The sequence below is a fragment of the Argiope bruennichi genome, chromosome 9 (genome assembly GCF_947563725.1).
Source record: "Argiope bruennichi chromosome 9, qqArgBrue1.1, whole genome shotgun sequence".
NCBI lineage: Eukaryota > Metazoa > Arthropoda > Arachnida > Araneae > Araneidae > Argiope > Argiope bruennichi.
The window spans coordinates 98,704,201-98,729,997 of record NC_079159.1 but is presented as its reverse complement, the minus strand read 5'-3'; the positions used below and the strand labels follow the sequence as shown (position 1 = coordinate 98,729,997).

At 28.6% G+C, this 25,797-nt stretch overlaps 1 protein-coding gene across 10 annotated transcripts in view; it reads right to left on the bottom strand.

Annotated features, from left to right (window-relative positions):
- LOC129983638 (thiol S-methyltransferase TMT1B-like) overlaps positions 1–25,797 on the bottom strand; it is a 169,521-nt gene that overhangs the window by 19,308 nt on the left and 124,416 nt on the right. The window contains exon 1 of one of the 10 annotated variants that reach the window (XM_056093183.1): positions 14,043–14,268. The exons of 6 other annotated variants lie outside the window; for them this stretch is intronic. The gene's annotated coding sequence lies outside the window, so the exon portion shown is untranslated. Of the gene's footprint in view, positions 1–652; positions 748–10,154; positions 10,279–10,420; positions 10,533–14,042; positions 14,269–25,797 lie in introns of those variants that run through there. 3 more of the 10 variants (XM_056093178.1, XM_056093177.1, XM_056093184.1) reach the window with 3 other exon arrangements.

Sequence of the window (25,797 nt, the reverse complement as noted above, 5' to 3'; positions counted from 1 at the left end):
TCCATTAAGAGAAAGCCTGTCTGTCCGGTTGTCCGAATATAAATGAACATGATAATTTCAAAACATAAATAATTAAATAGATGAAATTTGGTACACAAATTCAGCATCTGAAATGTAGAAGGAAACGAACTTATCAAATCTGGAGCCAAATTCGTCAAGGAGTTGATTAACTGCCAGTCTGCACTGCACATGTATGCTTTCATAATACTTCAAAATCGCTATGACTTAAATAACTGAAATATAGTCATCGTGAAATCATAAAAGTAGTTAAATGCCAAATTTTGATGAGTTACGGTGACCTGGTGGTAAGGTCTCGTCTTCGGAAGCTGCGGGTTCCAGACTCGAGACTCGCTTCCACCGAAGAACCGTCGTGTAAGAGGGTCTGGTGCACGTTAAATCGACCGGTGGCTAAATGTCCTCCTGCTGCCGTGATTATGTGTTTTACAGTTCTCAGTTAATAAATATTATTCCATTAAAATAATCAGAGGTAGAGCTTGAAAACTACACTTCAGCATAAAATTTCTAAATAATTGCAAATATGAAAAAAAAAAAAGAATGTCCGTTATGATAAAGTGCTAATTTGCTTTATTTTGATTTTTTGTTTGTTTTCAATCATTAGCAAGTTGTGAGAAAAGGAAAATTTCACACTCACCTTCCTTTTCTGAGCCTTCTGAACTTGATGGCCCATCTGCGAACTCAGCCGAGATTTTCCCCGGCCTTCTACTATATTCCGTCCCGGTTCAAAACCTATTAAAATTATTCAGCTTATTGTGTTCCCAGATTGTATAGGAAAGTTAACATATTAGGTAACCCTAAATGTAGAATTAAAACTAACACTTAGATTTGCTGTCTATTGTATATAGAATTGATGAAAGGATAAATTTCTGGTACTATGTAAAAATTTCTCATGAAAGTTTACTACTCGATCATGCATAATATAATTTTATGATAGGATAATATGTTTCGTAAAATCTGCGGTACGAATGAATTGCTGAATTTAGAATTTTGAATATTATACAAGATCATAGTAGAAGAAGATAGAAACAATTTAGTTTTGGAAAATCGCGGATAGAATAAATCTTCTATTAAAGCTGAACATAACTTAAAAAAAAAATCGGTGTATTTTTAAAATTTCAGGAAACGGCTCAAAAACATACTTGCACAAATTGCATAAAATCAATCTCAGTTATTTCATAATTATTACTACATTCTCATGTTTTTTGGTTATCAAATTCGAATTCAGAATTGTGATAAAACTCCAATCAGTCTTGGTAAAAATGTTTTTTTAGTGATAAAATATTTTTAACCATTACTCTTAGAGAACCCGGATGCAGAGACGAAAACTATTAAAATATTCTGAAGAGATAACAATGGACTATCCCGAATTTCTTTTTCAATAGAGCAGAGAAAAATATTCTTCTTCTGATCGAAAGAATTTAAAGTGAGATTACAGCAGCCGCTGCAATTTCAAGATACCAAAACATCGACTATAATGTTAAATTTAGATGTCTGGAGCTGAACAAAAATACATTAGACTTTTCTTAAAGATTCAGAGGAAGAATTCCGTTTCCTTTACCTAGAGGTGACTTCTAACTCCAGAAAATAAAAATTCTTAGAAGGTTCGAAGTTCTAATATGGACGTTTAAAAATCATTACGTCTGGTTAAACCTAAATGCTGTCTTCTGGGTGCAATAAATATATAAAAGTTCTGCAGCTGACATTGCTGATTCGTAGCAATTTGAAAGTAATATTTTTTAGTAAAATATTTCGCAGTCAAATAATCATCTGAGGATTATTGTTGCGCAGTTTTTGATAAAAAAAAATCGTAATGAGATTAGGTTCGTTCCAGATGGTTTTCTATGTCGGCAATTTTGTGTATGGAAATTTTGGAATTTTAGGAAAGAGGACGAATAAGTTTGAATTACAGAATCTAATTTATTATTATGATTTTGACCTGAAAAATTATGTTTGAACAAATTCAGTCTTTTCGCAAAATTTAGAAAAGTTTTTTTAAAATTTAGTTATAACAGCATAAGTTTTATCGAAGAGTTAAAAACTTGGAAACGGGACTTAAAAAGTAAAGAAATGAACCAAAAACGTGTGGTTTGTAAACGACCACACCATTATCAGATTATTTATGGGAACTGAATTACCGAATTCTTGTTAAAGTATTTGCTCTTAAAAGTATTTATTTTAATAAAAAAGCAATTTTATTTTAAAAAAGGTGCAATAATAATAAAAATAAGCAAAATTTATTTTAATTTTAAGCAAGCCTAGCAAAAAAAACAAAAAAACTTTTCGATAGTAAAAAAATCCTTCATTTTAATTTTTAACTATTAGAGATACATTAGTAATATACAAGGTATATTTAATGAGCAAAGAAATCGTTAAGGAAATCAGTTTCACTTCTTAGAAAATAATTTTATACTGTCTCCAAGAAAATTTTTAATAGACGTATGGATGGGTGTCCACATATTCTTGATGAAAGCAGGTTCACCACATATGCCTAATTTACCATCATTTAATCAAACCTGTTACTAAGATCAGGTAAAGATCAACGATTTTTCCAAGCCCGTCAAAAATTTTGAGAAAATCCTCAAGAAGACGATTCATTAACATTATCAAAAACATCATCTCTTCTTAAATGTTTGAATTCAAAACTCAAAAATAAAAAATTTGAAGTTATTATACACTTGGCATGTCGATATAAGACACCATTGTTACCGACACACCATAAGCAAATCCAATAAATTTTTAGGTTCATAGAAGATATCCCAAGCAATTCCAGAATCAGCACCTGTTTATCTGCTTAATACTCGGCAGTTTCAGCTCAAGGAAATAGCATCATTCATGCCAGATAATGTACAAGAAAAATGTAAGCATTCCTTGACATTATAGAAGAATGGTTTATCAAGTGGTGCAATACTATGCACAAGTGAATACCAGCGTTAAAAGAAGATATTCCAACATTTTTCTAATCCATGTTTGAGCTCTTCGAAGAACCTACCGATTGGATAACAGGAGCTAAGTATCTAGATCGCATTATAGATAATAAGCTAATGTCTAGTAAACGTATACAATATTCCAAAGAAAAATTCTGGATTATTTTGGGTAAACGTATCCAAAATGTTAAAGAAAAATTCTGTGTTGCCGCCTTGTTATACTAAAATTTCTTACTCTCTAAAAGAGTAACTTTTACAAATAAGTTGCATATCTTCAAACAAATCTTCAGATTCAGGAACCCCAACCTAGGAATCGTTATTTCAATACGAAGAAAATTAAGACTACCCATAATACAGAAAGCATAATTTGAATCTTGATATTCTAATGAATACTGATGTTATAAAGAAAGTGAATAAAAACTCTCTTTGGATAATCTTGGATTATAACACTCTGATCTCATAATTGAATAAGTTGAAGATTATAATTTGAAAACTGTTGAGAAATCTTTTTTAGTACTATATAATAATATCATAGCTTACTAACACTTCATCTTCAATATTTGAAATCTCGTATTCCACATTAAAGTTGCACTTGACTCTGAAGTAGCCTAACATCCACATTATTATTGTTTCAATTTAGAAAAAATTATTAAAAATGAAATGATAATCGAATCATACTTGAAGCACTTTCATACTAAGAATTTTTTTTCTAGAGACTGGAATTATTCTTTATTCTTTAATTTATATGAAGTATTGCAATCGTCAAAAAATTCGAGTTCTAGATTTTGACAGAAGTTTACATTTTAGAATTCCCTGAAATCGAAAAGACACATTTTTTGGCATTATGTCTGTCTGTCTGTACGATGACTCAAACTCGCTTTGAATTTGTTGGATGAAATTTAATATGTGGGCTTTAGATAAAATTCATAGATTTCGATTCAATTTGAAATCCATTTAAAGGAAGTCTACCTTCCGAGAGTTCAAGTACAAGTGAACTACAAAACGTAAAAAGCTAGATAAATAAAATTTGATACACAAATTTAGCAACTAAAATTCAAGTTCTTATGAAATTTTGAACCGAATCTGTTAAAAGGACAGAACGTCTGCTCGTCTATACTTTCTCATGCACGTAAACACAATAAATGCAATTCAGTATGCTATCATACGATTATAATTGTAGTTCCGCTTCAAATTTTGATTTAACAGATTGGGGAACGTGTCCAAAATATATATTCGCTTGACAGATTCAGTAAAGAGGCTAGATTCACATTAAAGATCTATATTTCGTTACTATTTCTTCCCAATTCCTTGCAAGGCATTCGGGACTTTGCCCAAGGTCCCCAATTTTATGCAGGGAAGGAGATATAACTAATTGATTAGAGAATATGCAAGAAACTGTTAGAGAGACTAATCCCAAGATATTTTAAAAGCAATTTGAGACTATCGTTTTTCTCATTATTATTTCTAATATAGTGTGGAAGAGAATAACATAGTAGCTCCACCTGCTCAAATAATATTACTATATTTCATATGGCTATAATCCGATTGTGACAGAGAAAAAAAGTCATCTTTAAATTTTTAGATTCAATTTTATTCCTTTGCGTTACTTCAAAAAGAACGAATGTCTTTTTTTAAATCAGATTTTCTAAATTTCAAATTGAAAAACCCTGTCGTTCAACATAGAATGACATTTCCTCATATTATACACTTTTATATAACTTCATTACGTTTCAGATTTGTATAACTTTAAAATATGTGAAGGCAGATCTTTTTTATTGTAACTGATTTTTAATTTACTTCTTGATCTTCTAAAATCCTGAAATTTTTGTGCATTTGTATGTCCTAAGATAGTGCAATATTTGAATATTTTCATAATTTCTGTATTAACTAAATTTTAAATTATTGAAAATTTGATTTTCAATAAAGAACAACGGAACTGTTCAGAAATTTTTAAGACGCTTATGGTAAAGTAAGAAAACATTCGTTAAAGATTAAAATTCCACATATTACTGATAAAATTGCATTTTCAAGGAAAAAAATTAGAAAAAAATAATACAAAACAAATCTATGATGAAAGAATTTAACATTTGTTATAAGAAATTAAGAATGTCTTAAGAAAATATGTTTATTATTCTTAAAATATTTGTTTTCAAAATTTGGAATAAGCTAACAGGAACTAGAATACATTTAAAATTTATATAATCACAAATTAGATTTTTTTAGAATTCAAAGTTATGAATTTTTAGAATTAATTAATGAAAAAAATTTATTATTGGACTCCCCACAATATTTATTGTTTTAAATTAGATAATGTATAAAAAAAATAAATATAGAAAGTAATAAATAGAAAAATTCTTTTTCCATCAATAGATTAAAAGAAACATTCTTCTATCAGAGAGGGATATCAGAAAAAGTAGAAAATAATTTTTAGCATAAACATACAGCAAAACAAAAATTATAAAAGTGTGAAGCGATTGGACAAGTACGAGAAGGAAATTAAATTACGGTGCATATCATGCGAAATACAATTCTTAATGAATGATAATGAAATGAAAAATTAAATTAATGAAAAATAAAATTAAAAATATATATGATCATAACTGAAATTGACTTAAAGAATTTATATTAATGGCTCACTATTTGGCAACTAGTTTTTATCAGAATACTTCGGTTAAAAAATTATTTTTTTTCATTTAGTTAAACTGATAAAACTTTGTATTTACGGTTTTTAGATAATCTTTTAAAATTTAATTTTTAAAATTATTGTGGGGTAATCGCATAGTCTGGAGAACTGTTAACTATGCGATGGAATATATCTTTATTCTTTTCTCCAGAGATATTATATGTTAAGAAGAAGTCTATTCAATCTTTCTTAGAAATCTGCAATGTGCGACTACAAATTTCGTTTCAAACGATGCGCAGTACTTTTCTTTTTAATGTTTCTCGAGGGAGGAATTTGATGATAGATGGCTACAGTCGTTGCAATTTGAAGATTCTAAAACGTAGATAATAATGTGAAACTGAGACGTCTGGCTCAACTTACAAAATACCTTGAATTTTCTTTTAAGGTTATGAAAGAGAATTTCGATTTCCTGGTAAGATATTAAAATAATAAAATTTTCTAAAACTTAGATGTCGAAATATAGACGTTAGAATATAGTTATGTTTATCTAAATATAAATTTGTCATTCCCTTGCAACTGTCATATAGCAGTTTTACGTAGCGGACATTTGATTATTGGAAGTAGTTTGAAAGGAATGTTTTCTTATAGCATATTTCAAAATCAAATAAGCATTCAAAGGATATTTTTTCTATATTTCACAAAGTTTTATTTCAGAAAAGAAAACTCAATGTAATTATTGCGTGAAAAAGACTCTCTATTTTATCAATTTACACTTGGGAAATTTGGGAGGATATGGGGAACTTTTATGTCACATGTAATTATGAACTAGGAAACTTATATTGTACCTAGCTTCTATACTCGTCGTTTCCTCGGATAAAAATATTTTCATATCTATGTTTCAAAACAGTTTCATTAATGTGTCGCCGATTTTTGTTCTTCCTCTTTCATATCATCGAACTTCTCGGTCGGCTGCTACATCCTTATCTTCTATTTTGTCTTCTTGCTTTAAATTTCCTAGTGCGAATTTAATAACTCTTGAGATCCAATACCCTCCCTTATAATTAATACTGTCATAATAAAGTTTTTTTCATGTAATCTTTTTTAGACATGTGATCGAAGTCCATTCTCTTCTTTTTGATGTTTGTGAGCCTGATCAGAAAAATTCCATATAGTGTTCTTTATTTTCTCTCTCTAGGTGTCTCACTTCTGTTGTAACGGAACTTGGTAACTTTGAAAGACTCGAGGCTCTCATTAGGATAGTTTAAAAGCTTTGAAAAATTGTATGAAATAGTTGAATATTTAAAGAGACAGCTGTTTATTTTTTAAGATTGTTTATAAATCATTTCCGCTCAAAAATAATTTTAAGATTAATAAATTTTCTTTTTTTCTTCTTTGGCCCTTTTTATATCTTATTGAAACAAAACTCTGTAACTTAGAAGCACTGTTGTTGTTGTTTCCAATGGCACTTGTCTTCGACAAGCTCACTGACTTTAGAAGTCAGCGATTTTAAGCCAAGGGTGCGTCTTTTGTTTTTTCCGTAGCGCCATCTAGGACCAAGAGTACGACTTAGCTACACACACGGCACGACCCTTTTTTCACAACCCTTATTAATTTAATAATAATACAAATTTTTTCTGAATTTTAATAAAATATCTGAATGTTAATAATTTAAATAAATTTTTGTTTTTGTTTCCAGCAATAGATTATACTGTTGTCCTAAAATTCATTCTTTCATAAAATATTTAATACCGTGATATTTTTTTTCATTGCGGAAAAGCTGAGATAACTAATTATCTTTAATATCGATATAGTTTACAAGGCGAATAAAAAAGTGAAGTTACAACAGCATGAAATTTTAAAGGCAGATGAACCATACCTTTATATTTTTAATAGTGTAATGATGTCATAAGATTTGTTTCCATTATAAAGGTTCATGTACATATTGAACAGAACATATACAAGACAATTAAAATAACATGACTAAAATATCTGACAGTTTGGCGGAATCAGAGACATAAAGTTATGAACTTCAGTCTTTATATTACTATAACATAAAGATTAAGTTATTTCTCTATAACAGAAAGGTAATCTTTAAGTTATATGTCACTATAACATAAGGATTAAGTTATTTCTCTATAATAGATAGTTAACTAAAATTAATTATAATCAATATCAGCGAACCTGCTGGTCTTCACGGGCAACTAGAAAACTTAGGAATATCTGGATACTAATCTACTTTATATATATCTCATTTGGTTATTCTGCCCCACATAACACACAACATTTTTACATGCTACATATTTAAACAGAGAACTCCAAGATCTTTTAAAACAATTTTCTAAAATGATAGAATATGCATTAGCAATGTAACAAAGGAAATAAAAGAGAAATGTAACATTATTCCATTTCATTCTTCAAATTACACGTTTTCTAACAATTCTTCTAAATATGAGTAAATTTAACGGTAGGTTGAATTCACAGTTGACTTTTCGGAAGGACGGAAAGTGAATTAAAACTCTCCTCATTAAAGGCCCAGGGGCTGTTCTTCCTTTCGAAGTATTCCATTCTGGGCGCTAATAACCACTTACCCGTGTATTGCAGCCTCTAATGATCTCCGCCGTATTCTTTGGGGTCTATCACCATAACGCCCCCGGGCGGTTCGCGGTAAAATTCATTAATCGCAGCCACACTTCTTATGTGTTCCAGTTTCGCAATTCTTGACAGCATGTATCTATCTGAGAGAGCTCTGGGAAAAAATAAAGGCTAGGAAAGGTCTGTAATGTTTATTTGAAAAAACTACGTTTCTATGTTACGTTTCAATGAGTAATTCGGCAAGGGATTCTTTGAAAAGTTTTGTGAAATGTTTTGTTCAAAAGAAACTTGCTCCCAAATAATAGAGTTGAAATTTTGAATAATTTTCACTATTGATAAAAAAAGATTTTTGCATCTTATAGAAATGATAAGTTAGTATTTTTTATTAAAACTACACATTATAGCTTTAGATTTGAAGCAGCAGCGCATTTGATTTTTTAAAATATATTTTAATTTATAATAATATTAATTTTATAATCTATGGTTTGTGGCGGAATGAAGATCATTATGATCCGTGCAGTGGAAGCAAGGGGATCCATGTTTTCTGTAACATTTCTTTAATGATCACATTTCACACAAAACTAACACAAAACACGAAGACAAGACAAGACATTCAAGCACGCATCTCTTAACATAACATTATCACATCTCTCATAATAATTACAATCACAGTGCACCATGGGATATGTACCTAATTAGGTATCGCCATCTATTATCCAAAAGAGAAGATAGAATAACGCAACTACAACAAGTTTAAAATTAATTTATAAGTAAATTATTAACTTGCCAATTTTTTCTCTAGAAACTTATTTTTTAGCAAAGAAATTTTGATTTTAATAATTATTTTTTTAATGGAGAGATTAATCTAAAAAACTAAGGTTAAAAATTTAATTCTTAATTATAATACTAATTTTTGCCCTTATTTATATGGATTAACATAAATTCTGTCAATAAATTAAAAAAAAAACTTACTATATAGATTTGTACCGAATTTATTTATAAATTGCAATTTATTTTTGCATGAAGTGCTCCTCACTTTTTTTAAGTCACACTGAGATAAAATATTTCTACTTATTAAAATAAATTAATAATAAAAAAAAATATTTATAGAAAAATCTAGAAAAAGTCTCATAATTCTATATTTTAATATTAAAAATATGCAATAGTGTAGTCTAAAACATGAAAGTGAATTAAAAACAATTCTTAGGAACCAATCAATGAGTATTGGGATGAATGCGTGGAAATTACATACAAATAGAAGTTTATGTATAGAGAAAAGTTGTTGAATAGTGAATTTGTGACGTTGTGCGTTGTGGGAGTAGGGAATTCATTCATGCTTTTCTCAAAAACTAACTTTTTTTTATTTCACTAAAATGTTTCTTTAATAAAAATTAAAATGAAAGCGTATGTATATGTGTTCGTGTTCTACATGTCAAACCGCTTGAAATAGAGCTATATGTCTTGGCACACATATATTTTGAAGGGTAGAAAGCTCAGAGCAATTATTTTAGTCAGCAGGAATTTTAGTTAACTTTTAACTAATTAAAAATCCAGAGAAAATTTGTCGTTTTTTCCGTGGAAACTTCTAAAAATATTTCAATATACAAAATAATGATTTTTTACTTTATTTTAAAACTGAAAAAAATAGTCCTTTCAATGATATCAGCTTTGCTTGCAGAATAATCTTTTCAATTTTTAATAAATTAAAAAAAAACATTTTAAATCTATTTTACAACAATATATTTCATTATAGAAATGAAACTTAAATTATTTTCACTTTTGCAATTAATATTTTTCTTTTCTGTTATTGACGATCAAGATATGAAGATTTTAGAACTTATTTTTCCCATTTTGAGAAGTTTTCGGAATAAGACATACTTTTAATAATATTTTTGAAACTATATTGCTCTTACAATTAAAGTTTAACTTCAAAATCAAGTAATGATGAAATTTTTTTTAAAGTCTATCCAGTTTTAAATATATATAAAAATACATACCCAGAAAATTAAGAACATGTATGGCATAATAAACAAAATGTGGAATCCTTTAAGAGTAATTGTATAAAGTATCTAAAATTTAAACCTTTTAGCAAACATCAATTCCGGAGAACCAACTGATTATTAATGACGGCCAGTAATCAAATTTACTTGATCAAGCGAGTTGCACGTACATGAGAAAATCAACCTTTTATCAGTGTATTGTCCTCACGTTGATAAAAAACTAACCCTAAGCTGAGTCTTGCAACAAATTTTCAATGACATACCTGTGTTCTGCTCGTTTATAGAAGGTGTTGCAGCTATTTGGCTGATATTTGAAAACAAGGACTCTCGGGGCGTTTGACTAATCGTTGCTGGCAGACGGTGGTAGATAATCGGCTGTTTTTTTTACCTCTAAATTCTCGTCCGTCAAGGACATTAACCTCTTAACAAGAGATTATCATCACCGGCAGTAAACAATGACTCCGATAGTTGGACAAATATGTATATCAGATGTCCTAAATATAAGGCATAAATTTATACTGTTTGTAAACAGTTTATTCGAATGGCAATATGAAAATATTTAAAATTTATATGTGGACATTTAAAACCCAATGAAACTTTATTTGTTAATAACTTTTAATAAAATGTTGTTGTTAAATGCTAAATTTTCCTTGTTTTGGAGATTTTTCTCTGCCAAAATGTTAATATATTATGCAAAGGCTAAATAATAGTAAAAATGCTATTTTATTTGTATAAATCGAAAATCTAGTTTAACTGTTTTTTTTTACGATGTGCAAATTTATCAGGCAACTGTAAAGGACCTTAATTTGCAAAATGCTACTCTTCCCGCTATGCACTCTTCCGTACTGCATATTGTACTTTCTACTTTAAAACTTATTATATATTTATTCTAAGTTAAGGCGCAAATATAGCCTGCATATTCACTCATAATATCCTCAAATGAATGCACAAATTATGCGTTATTTATTGTAAAATATATTGCAAATTTGTATTTATTACAAATTTTATTTAAATGATTGTTTTACAAGTATTTAAATATTTGACCATATAAAAGAAAATTTTGAGATTTTCTGCACTATAAAATCAACTGTTCTCTCCTATAATAGATGATGTGTAATTATTTTTTAAGTAATTATTTTGCACGCAATAATCATTGCAACTGCAAGTTTCTTAATTTCTTTGTATTATTTTTATACCATCATATTCTTTTATGCTTTAAGGTGACTGTATAATCAATAAAGATTCACGCACGAAGTAAGAGTTTAAACATAGCTGTTATCTACAAATAACTTATTTAGCTCTAAATTTACTACATTATGACCTTTATTCCATGCTTTTAAAGAACTGAATACAAAATATTTACTCTTTAATACTTTTTGAGATCGCAGTGGCCTGGTGATAAGGTCTCGGCTTCGGAACCATTAGGTTTCAGGTGCGAAACCCGATTTCATCGAAGAACCGTCGTGTAAGCGAGTCTGGTTCACGTTCAACGTCCGAGCCAAACGTCCATCTAGTGTGGCGTGGAGAGGGGGTGGCAGTTCAGGCGTCGTCCTCGGCATTTGAACGTGGTTCAAAATTACAAAGTCAGTCCCAAAATAGCCCTAGTGCTGCTTTAAAACGGGACGTTAAACTAAAAACTTTAATATTTTTTCTACTTTTATTTTCGCATTGTGAGGAAGAAGTAAATTATCAATTGACTGATGGATCATTGATAGCCTTCAATATCAGTTTCTATAACAAATTCATAACAAAAATTCAGGAAATACTTTGAATAAACTGAAGAATCATTGCTTAAGAAACTTGTCGTTTATAGGTTCATAAGCAAAACATTGTGAATTTTATTTACAAAAGAATCTCAGGTTTTATCCAAAACAGATATCTCTACTAATAATAATGAAGAACGGGTGTGGGTGTTGCGCACCACAGACTAAAATGTTTGACCTAGAGCTACAAAACTTTGCAAATGTATATTTCTCTAGTTGGAAATGTGCACTTTGGAACGATTTTTTTTCTAAATATTCATTTATTAAAAATTAAGAAATTTTTTGAGGTTTTCTCCCGAAATTTTTGAAAATATTATAGTACAAAACTAACTGTTTAAATCATCTTAAAATTAAAAAAAAATTTAATAGTAAAAAAAACCCAGTTTATTTTAACAGTAAAAAAAAAAAAAATAACCGTGCAAAAATATTTTTCATATAATTTTTAAACCTTAAAAATTTGCTTTTTTTTAAAAAAGTTATCAGTTTAATTGTTGTACGAATACTTTTTTTCTTAGAATTTTGGAAATTCTTTAAAATGCGTTTTTAATATAATTTTTCAACAATATTTTTCATTGTGCAATAAAGTTCAAATCATTTTCATAGTTTTATTAAATGTATAATCGAGTGATTTTGGATGCTAAAAAAGAATTCTGCTTGTTTCTGATCAGTTTAGATGAAAAATAAGGAAGTGAAAATGAAAGCGAACTATAGCTTAGAATTACAAAATAACTCACCTTGGGATTGAAATTTTAAACACATAGAACAATTTCGAGTTTATTGAATACATTCACTCACTTTGGTGTTACGAAATTTAGAGGTTGACTGATTAAAAACTTTATAGAGCTTTTAATCTTGTACTTCTTCACTATTTTTCATTCGTTTGTTGTGAAATAAAATGATGATTTAAAGCCATTTGAAATCTTTTAAATTTATCAGAAGAAACTGAGATATATTATATTTTGTATTCTTTGTTCATTTGAAGTCTTATTTAATAGCAAGTTTAGAGATAAGAAAAACTTTAAAAAGAGTGTATAAGCAGTTGTTGATACAAAAATAAAACAAAAACGAACACTTAAACTGGTTTTTTTTGTTGTTTTTCAACAACAAAAAGACATTACTTTCTCTGTTAAGAGAATTACACTTTTCCTGTTCATCTAACCATAAAGTAAATTTTCATCTGTTCTTTTTAGAACGAAAACCAGCCAATGCTACCTCTAAAAAATAAAACTCATACTCACAATAATATAATAAGAAGCGCAGATATGACAGAAATAAACAGTAAGGATATAAGTTTTTAACTGTTTTCAGTTTCCCCCTTATTCTGGCCAGTTTATCAACTGCAATTTTTATTCTTTTCTTTGGAATAAAAAAAAGTAAATAAAAATTCTAATTAGGAATTATTCAAACAGCTATAGTTTTTTAATAGCTTGTTTGCCTTTTCCATCAAAAATATTCATGAAATTATTTGTGAATATTTCTGAAAAAAAAAAGACCTGTTTGTTTATTTGTCATATTCAGACTTGTTTTCAAAAATGGATTTGGTTTGAAATGGGTTTCTAACTTCAGAGATTTAAGCAACTATTTATAGAAATAGATTTTTTTTTTCGTTTAAAACATGAAAATGGTCAACATGATATTTTAGATTCAATATTTTCAACAGACTGTAACAGGAACTTTTTTACACAAAGTTTGGCACGAATTACGTTTCTGACTTGATGTATGCCATATAAAAGAAGGAGAGCATATCGAACATTGGTGAGGAAAAAATGTGCTTATATTACCTCTGCATGTATGTAAATTTTTAATGAATACATTTATTACATTTTGTGTATAGTTCAGCAACGGATTGTAAAACCCTCCGCGCTTTTGCGCATGCGTTAGGATGGGCTTAATTCGACAAAATAGGGGTGAGAAGAAAGATGAAAGGAGGAGATGTTTACATTTAACAATGAAGACTCGCGGTTTTCTGAGACGTAAACATTAAAGATAATTATACCGGAAACGCGCTTATCGTTCCGCATCTCACCCCTTAATGAGATGGGGTCGTCGAAAAATGGTCGTCTCAGCATCCGTTGACGAACTATAGTACATCTATGAAATTGGGAAAATTAATTTGACTTACCTCATATTACGTAAGCCATGAAACATATCCTGTTGAAAACACAAAATATCAGGAATGAATTGTTTTTCTTCCTGTTTTTATATTTTTTGCCAAGGGCTGCGATTTAGCTGACATATTTCTAGATTAAGTGAAGTAATATTTTTTTCAAATTAAATTACGAATTATAGTAGAGGTAACAGAAAATTAATAAGTCTCATACCACTATGAAAAGAATGTTTCAAGTCTCTTACTGTAAGAGAATTGAAAAATTTTTTTCATAGTGATTTCATGAGTTTCATGGCAACAAAAATTAGAGATTTAAAAACATTTTGTTGAAGAAGCCATTAAGATGAAGCTACCTGCAAGAGATTCAATTGAAATAATAATTCAGCGAATCAGCTGGTCGCTAAAAGCGAATAGTATAAGAATAAAAATAAATCAATCATTGCAATTGCAAATAATAATTTAAGAAACAATCACGAAAAAAAAATAATGATTTTGTAAAAGTTTATTTTATTGCAAATGGCTCATTATTTATTTATTTCCAAAAATAACAATAGCATCCGTAAGCACAATAGCATTAATTTCAATCCTTTATTTTTTTAAAAAAAGTCATAAAATTTTAAGACATGTTATTACATCTATTACATTGTATTTGAAAGGAGAGATTCATTTGCATTTTCTGAAAATAACCAGAGCTACTCTAAGCTACCGCATAAAAAAAAGTTTTTGTATTATTTAATACCCAAAATAATCGGAAACATTTTTCAGCTTCAGTCGCAATTTAATTTAATCTGCAGAGTCGCCTTAAAGATTCCAAACACTAAACTAACCAACAAAAAGGATGCGAATTCAGTATCATTACTTAATAGATTTTTTTTTCTTCTTTCACGAGCCAAACAAATGCACATGTGAAGCGTTCACAATCACGGGTACAGATAATTCTCTACTGGGAATGAAGCCGAAAGGACGGATGGGTCCATCTGGAGCGCGATGAAATGCCTAATGGATTAGATGGCCTCTCTACGGACCGATTGGAAGAATGTATCTATTACGGATGTTTCTACTTCAGTGAGAAAAAGAAAATAATAAAAATACGAGAGAATGTATTCATCCTTTGAGGAATCCGAAGGACGCTGAAGTATTGAATAGCTATGAAATCTTGCTACGAAATAAAGTCAATTGTGTAACCATGATTTTTGAGAAATTAGATCTATTTTTATCAGCCGTTACTTCATGTAATTTGGTTGAAGTAGAAACGCCCTTTTGCAGATTATGACCTTTTTGAAAATAGAATATTGAATTATGATGTCAGACGATTTGCATGATGCTTTTTATTCTTCCCACGTACTTAGTAAATGCGAGATAATTTCATTAGGTCAATAAGAATAGAGAATATAATGCTTTTTTAATTAAAAACTCTATTTTTAAGTTTCAGTATAACGGTCTTTATACTTTTTAAAAATAAGTGTTATTATTTGGATATAGACATCCTTTATATGTGCTCTTTAAAGCATAGCTGTTGAAAAATTTTATAGATTAAAAAGTTTTCTGTGTATAGCATTTTTCCAATATTTACTATTATATTTATGTCTTCTCTGCATTTAACGGATTAGATTGGCTTAAATTTCGCCTTGAGAACAAGTTTAGATCATATTGCAATAATAACAACGGATTCAATAAAACTGTAGATGATTTCTAACTGAATAATTTGTGAATAATAATTATAATAATAAATTAAATGAATACTAAAACTTTTGAGAAACAAAATTTTACTTTTAGTTTAATATTGATTGCAGTTTTGAACGTTTTAATACCATTCAAAAACAAGTTTAGTGAGGAACATTTTCATAAATTAGTTAAAATATAAAAAAAATATTATTTTAGTGACCTTTAATTTAATTAAATAAAGTGCATCTAATTAAAGAATAATATAGGAAACTCACCATTTCATATTTTTTATAAACATCATTAATTTATTTTATAAATAAGAAATTGTTTTGTAACTCTCGTCTGCTTATTCATTTTATTTCATTCAAATTTTTACGTCATTCTGTTTTTATGCTTTATATCGTCCTTTTAGGTAGATTCCTGTAAGAAGACTACCTATTGCAATGATTCATTTGACAAAAATTGAGGAAAAGTTCTTCACCCAGATCATTGTTCCTTGAACCCGAAACCAGCTTTCGTTCAAAAGTGTGAGTTGCATTAAAAATTATTGTAATAATAAAAGACAATAATTAAGTCTCTCACCCAAGTATGAGTACATTAATTAACTGACTAATAGCTATTAATCGCCAAAAAAGGCCGACAAAATCTATTGATTGAAAGGAATTTGAAAATAGTACCTTAGATGAAAAGGAATTTTCTACCTTTGCCTTCCAGCTAGGAATGAATTTTATTGAATCGAATACAATTTTAAGTTTTTGAAGGAAGTTCACAAGAAATATTAAAATGAATTATCACCAGTTCTATTTTTTTCCTTGCGTAAGAAAAGTCTTTAATTTTAGAATTCGTTAACGAAATTTATGTCAGTTTCAGAAAAGTGAAGCAACTGTTATTGACAAATGTCAGGTTCAACTCATCCAAATAAAGGAAATATTAAAAAAAGCTAGAAAATTCAAATGTCTTTATCAGATGTATCAAGATAATCTCTGCTAATAATAAAATAAAGAAAAATATGTGAGAGTATGAGCGTATGTGAGCATTTATTGACTTCCTGCTGGCTTTGATATTTGACCTAGAGTTATAAAATTCGGTACTAAAAAAACAGTTAAGAAATTTGAAATGTGATCTGGGAGATACTTTTTGAAATTGGAAATAAAAACTAATTAATTATGAGTCAAGACAGATTTTATCTTTTTTACGTAATAATTTTCTGATTCACAGAACTGATTTTTTAAAAATAATATCAGTTTATTTCTTATAAAACTGTCTCTGAATTTTGGCAATTCAGTTTTTTGTATACATTTTAATATTAGACTTCCTTGTTGCAATGAAATTCAAATCCTTTCCATTGTTTAATCAAATATTTAATCGCATCATATTTTTCCATTATCGAAAGGTAAGAAAGAAAGACATTTTTTTATTTGCTCAATTTCCATGTGAAATGAATACAATGAAAAGATAAATGATTCAGATAATTGCATTTTTAATAGTTCCATTATCTATTGATTATATTTCAATCTTTGCGGCTCTAAGAAGTGCACGTTCTGACGTAAGAGCTTGAAATAAACTAGTCAAGTTAGTTTTGCATATTAGCCTAATGTTAAATTAGAATAATATTAAACATTTATTGTTAATTATTTTTCCTAACTTTGTGAAACTGCAAATTTTTTTATTCATTTAATCATCCAGCTTCGGCTATCCACATGTTCATGGAGTTTATTAATTGTGTTTAATTTAAATCAAATTTTTATTCATAACTTTATGATTTCCTGAACAAAGTAATTTTTAGGCATCAAATTGTTAGTTCTGGTAGATTTAAAGTAATAATATTTTAATAGCGTTATATCTGTTTTGTTTATCATGTGCGTGAACCTTTCTCTCTCACATAGACACACACACAAACACATGCGTTTTTATTATAAACATAGATTTAATTTATTTTCATTGTTTTGAATTCAGTACATATAATTCTCTACTAATAATAAAGATGAACGCATGTCAGATATTTTTCTGAGCTATTTTTCAAATTTTTTAAATCAGAATTTTAATTAAAAATTAAGTTACATTTTTGCGTTTTCTCCACTATGATTTCTGAAAATATTGTAGTACAAAAATGAGTTTTACGTTGCTTGAAATAAAAAAAAGATGTAAAGATGAGATGTAGAGATTTGTAGAGATGATTCAAGGTTGCGAAGAACCGCCATGTGATGACGCATTATTTTTAATAGAACCTTAGATGATTGCAACTGTTACAATCATTCGTTAATTTGACAAAACAAATTGAAACCTGCCCAGTTATATTTGATAAAGTTTTAATATTATCTTCGCAATTTAAACTTCTTAAAATCTATTTTTTTAAAAACGATTTTATTTGAGAACTAAGTTAATAGTATACTTTTAATTGATTTATTACTACCAGACGCTTTTTCATCAACCTACCGGACTTATGCCGATAGATTCCCATTACCGTAAACCCGCTACTGAATCCATTAGGAATGCCTACTTATTCAATAAACTGAATGAGACTACACTCTGAATGTCTATGACAATTTGATGCTAAAAAATAATTTTGTGGGAAATTATAAATATTAAGAACTAGGTATAAGATCTAATTAAACACAAGCAGTAATAGATTTCGATTTAATATAAAAAAAGGCAATCTAAATCATTAAATAATTTTCCTTTATGAATAATTTTTTGTAGATGATAAATTGTTTTACTGTCCGAAATGCATAATTTTTGAATAGTGTACATTTTAAAATGTCTGCATATCTACAAAGTACAACGAAAAGTATTAAGATAAAATATGTAATACATTTTTATGAATAATATATTTTTGTATTTTCCCCTATGCCACCAAAAATCATTAAATCGTGTACTTTTGCATCTATAGAAATATTACATTTCGAGACCAATTATGTCTCTTTATCTCTACATACATCGCACCGTCCACTAGAACTGAAATTTCTACAACGATTTTTGGAAAATCAGGATTTTCAGAAGTCGTCAATTAGTACACGAAAATTTTTCCCAAAACTCTTTTTTTGTTCTTTTTGTAAATATTTCAAAAACATTTATATAAGTTCTTTGTAATAATTTTTGAATGAATTAGATAAACAGTAAATAAAGATTCTTTCCCTTTAGAAGCTTGAAGTTTTGATATCTTTGAAGTGAAGTGTTTATAAAGAGAATATTAAATTACCAAAATAAATCTAAAATGCTAAAGTTTTAATATGCAAGTTGTTCTTTCATTGTTAGTTAGAGTTTTAATTGTTAGACGCATAAAGTGGCTTTTAACTTATTTCTTGTAGCTTTGGTACAAATTGAATCACAAAGGCTTTCAGACGATCCATCACCTTGCTCTTTATGGTTGCATGTCTGTTAAAACTTGAGATCTAAGCCGAGGAAGTTTTGTTCCTTGATTGTGATGCTAATTCTTTCGTTTCACGCAAATATCATTTCACTTGTGACGCTTTCTTTGAGGAAACACTAAATGCTATTTCAAGCAACTCTTTTGTCCCACAAATCTCTTTGCTTGTTATCTTTCAGCTACCAAAGAATGCCTCATCACGAACACATAAGAGGGTTGTTAAAGTGATTGTGCAGTCTGTCAAGAAGTAGGGCAAACTCATTTGAGTGAAAGTTTGAAGAATAGACGTCCAGTGTTGCATCCTCTTTTGAAGCACTGAGAAGCAATCTTTACTAATATTGAAGGAAAATGTGTAACGTTTGAATGGGGGCTGAATCTAAGGCTTCGGAGTTTGGAATAAATAAATATAATTTGAAAAATCTTCGCAAAGCAATTTTTTGACGTTCTGCAAAAATAATTTTCAAAACTATAATAAAACAAAAATTATTTTTACACATATTTTTCAAATTTAAAATGTTTATTTTCTTAATCATATCAATTTAATTGCTGAACAATTTTTTTTTCTGAATTTTTACTTTATTTTTTTAGAATTTTTACTTCCTTGTTTACATTGTATAGTGAAATAATAGTAATCGTCAGAAAATTTGAACTCGAGATTTTGACGAATTTCCAAGTTTCAAACCCCCAAAAAACACAATTTTAAAATTCGTTCAATCAAATTTTTAGAGTTTCGGTTGATTTCTTTGTTTTTAGAATATCTTATTTTATCAATGATGTAATAAAAATCTGATTGGTTTCTTTCTAAAATTGTCTCCTCAAGGAAATTATGTTTCATATTCTATGATTTTTTTAACGATTAGGCTTCAATTTTTTGCAATTTTCGAAGTATATACCAGAAGAGCTTTCAGTCATATTATCATTGTTAATATTACTACTATATCTCATTATTTAGATACTCCTTGTACTTCAGGTTCTGTGCATTAGATTTGTAATCTGATAAAATAAACAAGTTTTTTTTTGAAATTTATTTGTTTTGAATGTAAATTCAAGTCTTAAAATTTTATTATGCTACTATGTTGCTGCCTGGAACTTCGAATTTCAATTTGTTTTTCTTTTTGTATCAAAGTTGTCTTTTTTATGAGATTTTGAAATTACAAACACGTTAATGTTCATTTATGAATATAACAGATGTATTTTTCAATCTCAAAAGTTAATAATTCCTATCTATTAATTTTACCTTTTAGAGATGAATATTTATATGAAATAAATCATGCATAATAGTAGACTGTATATTTTCTGCGTAGACATAGAAATAATTAGTTTATTAAATATTATAACTATTAAGCCCACTGATTCAAGAAGTAAGGCAAGTAGACTCTGTAATTAGGTTTACTGAGCATTAACTGTGATAACATAGTAATTTTTCTTGGCTAATATGGATTTTATGAAGCACCTTACAACTAAGTGGATAACCAGACATAGAAAAACTTGGCACAATCTACAAGAAATGGAAGTTTCGTATTTCAGAAATTCCCCTGTAACAGACATATAAATATAACTAATATATTTTTTTACTATTTTCATCCATTTAATAGAGTTTCTATCTTTGGCGCTAATATTACATTGTATTTTCTATGTTCAATTTAGGAAAATTAAATTTATTTTAACCAATGAACATCATTGGAGATTTTGTAAGCACAATTAGATTTTTTTTTATTTTCTCTATGTTTACAAAAGGGGGGGGGGACCTCATATGAGGATGAGAAACTTCCAGCATGGTAGTTGGTTCTCGCCACACGATGGGTACAGAAATGGTGGGGATTGACAATTTCCTTCTGATAACGAGACGTGCTTCCCACAGGAAGAGTTGTACCGTAGCCGGTGATGGCTCTTAGGATTCAACCCTACTTCCGGCCAATGCGATCGTTGTGGATCTGCAATTCAAATTTAATAGGAATGCCTTTAAATAGGCTTGGTGGAATAGCCTTATATGGTTACTTTCTTTCTATATAAAGTATAGAGAAAGAAAGAAAAAAAATTCTATTGCAAGATTTCTGAGTTTTAGGTCACTGAATTGAATTTTTTTTTAAAGTTATGCATGTTTTTGAACATAGTTAATCAAAAATATCATAAGTTCGTTGTTGTTGTTACTTATGGCATTTGCCATAGACAATGACGCTGACGAAATCAGCGATTTAAGCCGAGTTTGTGCAGTAGCTTCTGAGACAAGGGCCCCTGAGCATCCGAGGGCCAAAGACTGGCTATAGACTAAATATAGATTGTCTCATCCTTTGTTACAATTCGACAAAGTAAGATTCTTCTGGTTGATGAAGATACTTAATAATAGAAATTATACATTTCTATTCAATTTGTAAGTGCGCTTGGGAATATGTGTGCTGAGAATGTTTTGAAATATGATTTTAAAACAGCCGATTTTTTATCGCTATGGTAATTGAACCGTGAGATCGACTGGAAAGTTTACTTAGTTTTAATGGAGTGAATTATGCAATTTTTAACTTTTACAATTATTTAGACGATCTTTTTTCCTAATTATTCCCTTAAATTTGAGAAACCTGCAAATGAAATAAATTTCGAGTTTGGTACTCATTTGAAACTAAGGGTTTGTTAAAGAAAATTATGGTCCGTAAGATGATTTCAAAAGATGGTATTCATTATTCAGCATTTAATTTAAAGCTCAACGTTCTGCTGTTAAGTATAATATCCAAAAAGGTTATAACCCAGATCTGTGGCTCACGGAAAATAATCCAATTTCCAATACTAGATTTTTTTTTAAAAGTAAAGACATCAGTTCACATAACAAGTTATGTCTTAATAATGAGCCAATGATATATTTAAATTTAATGATTGACTTTGGAGAACTAAGCATTCTAGTCTCTATAAGAATTATGCAATTTACAGAATATATTTTTTGTCTGAAAACATTACTATGCTAAAAGATAAAAGTAATTTTTCTAAATATATGTAGCATTTTCTGCAGATGTATAGATGGCTATCTCTACATACATGCTAAAAATTGATAAAAATCTTTCATTTTGTAGATAGAAATGCATTAATGAACGCATTTCCATTTGCATGTTAAAAATTGCCTATTTCCAACTTGTCAACAGAAGTAATAAGTTTTAAAGGAGACATAAAGGAGTAAATTAGATTTAGGAAATTATTCTGTTCTTTTTGCTTTATTTATTATAAAAGGAAAAAAATATGTGATGATCTGAATGTCTATTGTTCTCGAACTGCTTGCCACTGGGCGTTGGCGATAGAAAGTGTAAATTATTGTATCGCACATTTAAGTACACACGATAATGAACTATAACAATTAACATCCGGTGATAAAAGCCGTTTTGAATGGAAATAATTTATTTTCTGATCTTCTAATCTGTAAATAAGTTGGCCTTCTTGTCATAATGACGTCTAATTTAAAACCCATTTCTTAGCTCTAAACAACCTTATGAAGTTGTACATGTTTGGAGATCCTTTACATTTGTATACATTTGCATAAATAACGTTTGAATGATTTGCTTTTTTGTTGAACTTGCAGACGTAAAATGATGTATATTTAGCTTTTTCTTATGGATATATAAAATAAATAAACGCCTTAGGAACGATTATTGCAGTGACAAGTAAAAAATAATGCATTCAAAAATAAACCTTATTTTTATTAACGCATTTTTAAAAGATCCTATAAATTTCAGCTTGATTGCAAGAACTGAAATATGACTAAAAAAATAGTTGATGCTAGCCCAAACAAAATATATTTATTTTAATTTTGCAAATGAAAGTAAAGGATTGAAAAATATAGAAATCCATTCGAGGGGAATATTTTTTAAATTAGGGACATTTCAGAATGTAATTTCGAATGTATTATAATTTAGATTTAGGAACATTCTGAATGCGTTGATATTATAAAAATTTAAATTAATAATGGAGTTTTTGATTAAAGATAATGATAAAGATATTGGTTGGATTCTGCTATCGTAGGAAAATTTAAAATAGGATTTTATAAAAAATATATACTTGATCGATTTAATATTTCAATGAATTAAATCTTTTTTAATTAAATTTTAAGCTAAGAAATAACTCAATAAATAAATGTTGTAATCATTCCAAGGATAATAAATGAATATAGAACATTCTGTGTGATTATAACCCTTGCTTTTTATTCTGAATAAAAAAATAAGTGTTCCGAATTCAATTAAAATTGGAATGTTATTTTTTATCTGAAAAATATTGAATGTGATGCTGAACTTGAGTATATAAGAACTTCCATTCTTATGAAATTCATATAATTTTATATATTTTTTACTACTCGATTAGCTTTTGAAACGGATAGATGAAATATTTACTGTGAAACATATTATGCAAAATAAAAGGATACATTAAATAAAATTTATCTTAATGGCTATAAAATATTTATTTCTAAAAATGGATTTTAATTTTTAATGATAAAAAATCTCTAAAAATATGCCTCCCGTAAAAAAAAAAAAAAAAAAAAACCTGTTGCGGTTCGAACTTGGATCAGCTGTGAGCTTTCGTTTTCAAATTGTAATTGCAGATATATGGAAAAGAAAGCAGTATGTGAATGAAACTTTGGATGAAATGACTTTAAAAAAGATCATTAGAAATGAAACATGCATGCATATAATATCATAATCTGAATGCATATAATATCGTATATCATAAAAATTGACGAGAGTAATATTAAAACAGGGTAAATGTAAAAATTTTATAATAATACGCGATAGTTTTTTCTAATATTGAGCAATATTAAACAATGCAGTGTAATATTATATAGTTTGGCAGTGTTATATAATATTGCAGTGATTATGTGGTATTATATAGCATTGTACAGTTTCATATAATACTAGCCGCCTTTGGCGACCAGCCGGTTCGCCAGTCTTAATGCTCATTAAAATTTTAAAAATTAAATATTTTATGTAACTCCTATTATAATAGCTTCTTCATCAAAATATTTTAAAGCTTCAAATTTTGATAGTCATATACTTATAATATAAAGGCCTTCAGTCATAACGTAATATGTATCTCTCTAATTTTTGGTTAGCTCCCGTAGAATTTATGCCTTAAATTAAAGAGGAAAGGATTAATCTACAATTAATATAATAATATTTTTTACTGAAACAAAGCATTTTTTTATAATATGAATACTGATAACAGAGTCACTGAGCGTTTAAACTTTATGGGCACTAAAGAATATTTTTCTTAATTTATGTAAAATCTTAAGAATTTATCAACAAAATTTTCTCAGATTCCTCATGAACAGATTGATTCATTAACAATGTTTAATTTTAAATGCATCAGAAACTAAGAAAATAAAATGAATCGCTTAAAATAATCGGTCGAAAACATGTAAAGCCTTCAAAACCAAGTCCGTATGCGTTGAAAATAGTTGTCAACAATCAGAACACAATGCGCATGCGAGAATTTTCAACGCTAATTATGGTAACACAAATGCGTGAATTTTTCTACGCCAGTTGGGGTAACGCTACGCAGATTAGAAACTTTTAATTTCCTTTATTCTGTTTTATTTTAATTCAAAAGTACTTCAGAATGAATCTGGAAGATAGATTAATTAACAATGTTTAGTTTTAAATGCATCAAAAATTTAAGAAAATAAACAGAATCGTTTGAAATAATCAGTCGAAAATAAGTTAAGCCTATCCTCGTTAGCGTTGGAAAAAAACGGAAGCCTTACGCATTTGGCGGTGGGGAAACGAAAAGAGTTTTTTTGGGAAAGTTAGTTTTTAATTAATAATTCAAAAAAAGGGACCCCAGGTGCACATTCCCAACCTTCAAGGTATGCATGTGCCACATATGGTAGCTGTAGGTCGAACGATCTAGCCTGTAGAGCGCCAACACACACACACACACACACACACACACACACACACACACACACACACACACACACACACACACACACACACACACACACACACACACACACACACACACACACACAGAGCTTTATATAAGTATAGATTATAGTATATTGAATGATATTATGCTATTCTGAAACTCTAAAATTCGCCTATTAGAGTATGGAGAAAAATCCTTAGGCTTTATTCATTCGTATAGAATCTGTTGATAATTCTATGAACTGCTCTTGATAAATCCTTATCCGAAGTAACCTCCAAATATTTAATTTATCTTCAGTTTCAAATTCTTTAGATTTAATTGTTTGTTGTCTTTATTTACGGTTATCTCGAATTACGAAAATAAAACGTTTTGACTGATTAATTGGCGTCCTGTCCATCGGATTTATCAATCTTTAAAAAATTGATTAGATTATGGCAATGGAGTATTATCTAAAGAGTTTTATTCTATGTGAAGTAGCAATATTAAACATAGTTCCACATATTTCTTTTAGTTAAATAAATTATTTACAGTTTCTGGTTAATAATACAACCAAAAAAGTTTTCATTCGAAGCTATGATTTGCTATCAGAGTAAATTCAGGAAGTATGTTCCAAAATAATTGTTTTTAAAAGGAATATTTATTTTTTAAAACCATTAACTGTTTTTTTTTAGTTTTATTAATTTTTTTGAATGGAAGAACTTTATCCTTAATTAAAACAGCTTTTTATAAAACATAAAAATTTACGGCAACTCGTTATGAATCAATATCGACTCATAATGGTAATAAACAGCAAATAATTTAGTTTGACCTTGTATGGATATACGACGGTGCTGTCCCCAGTGT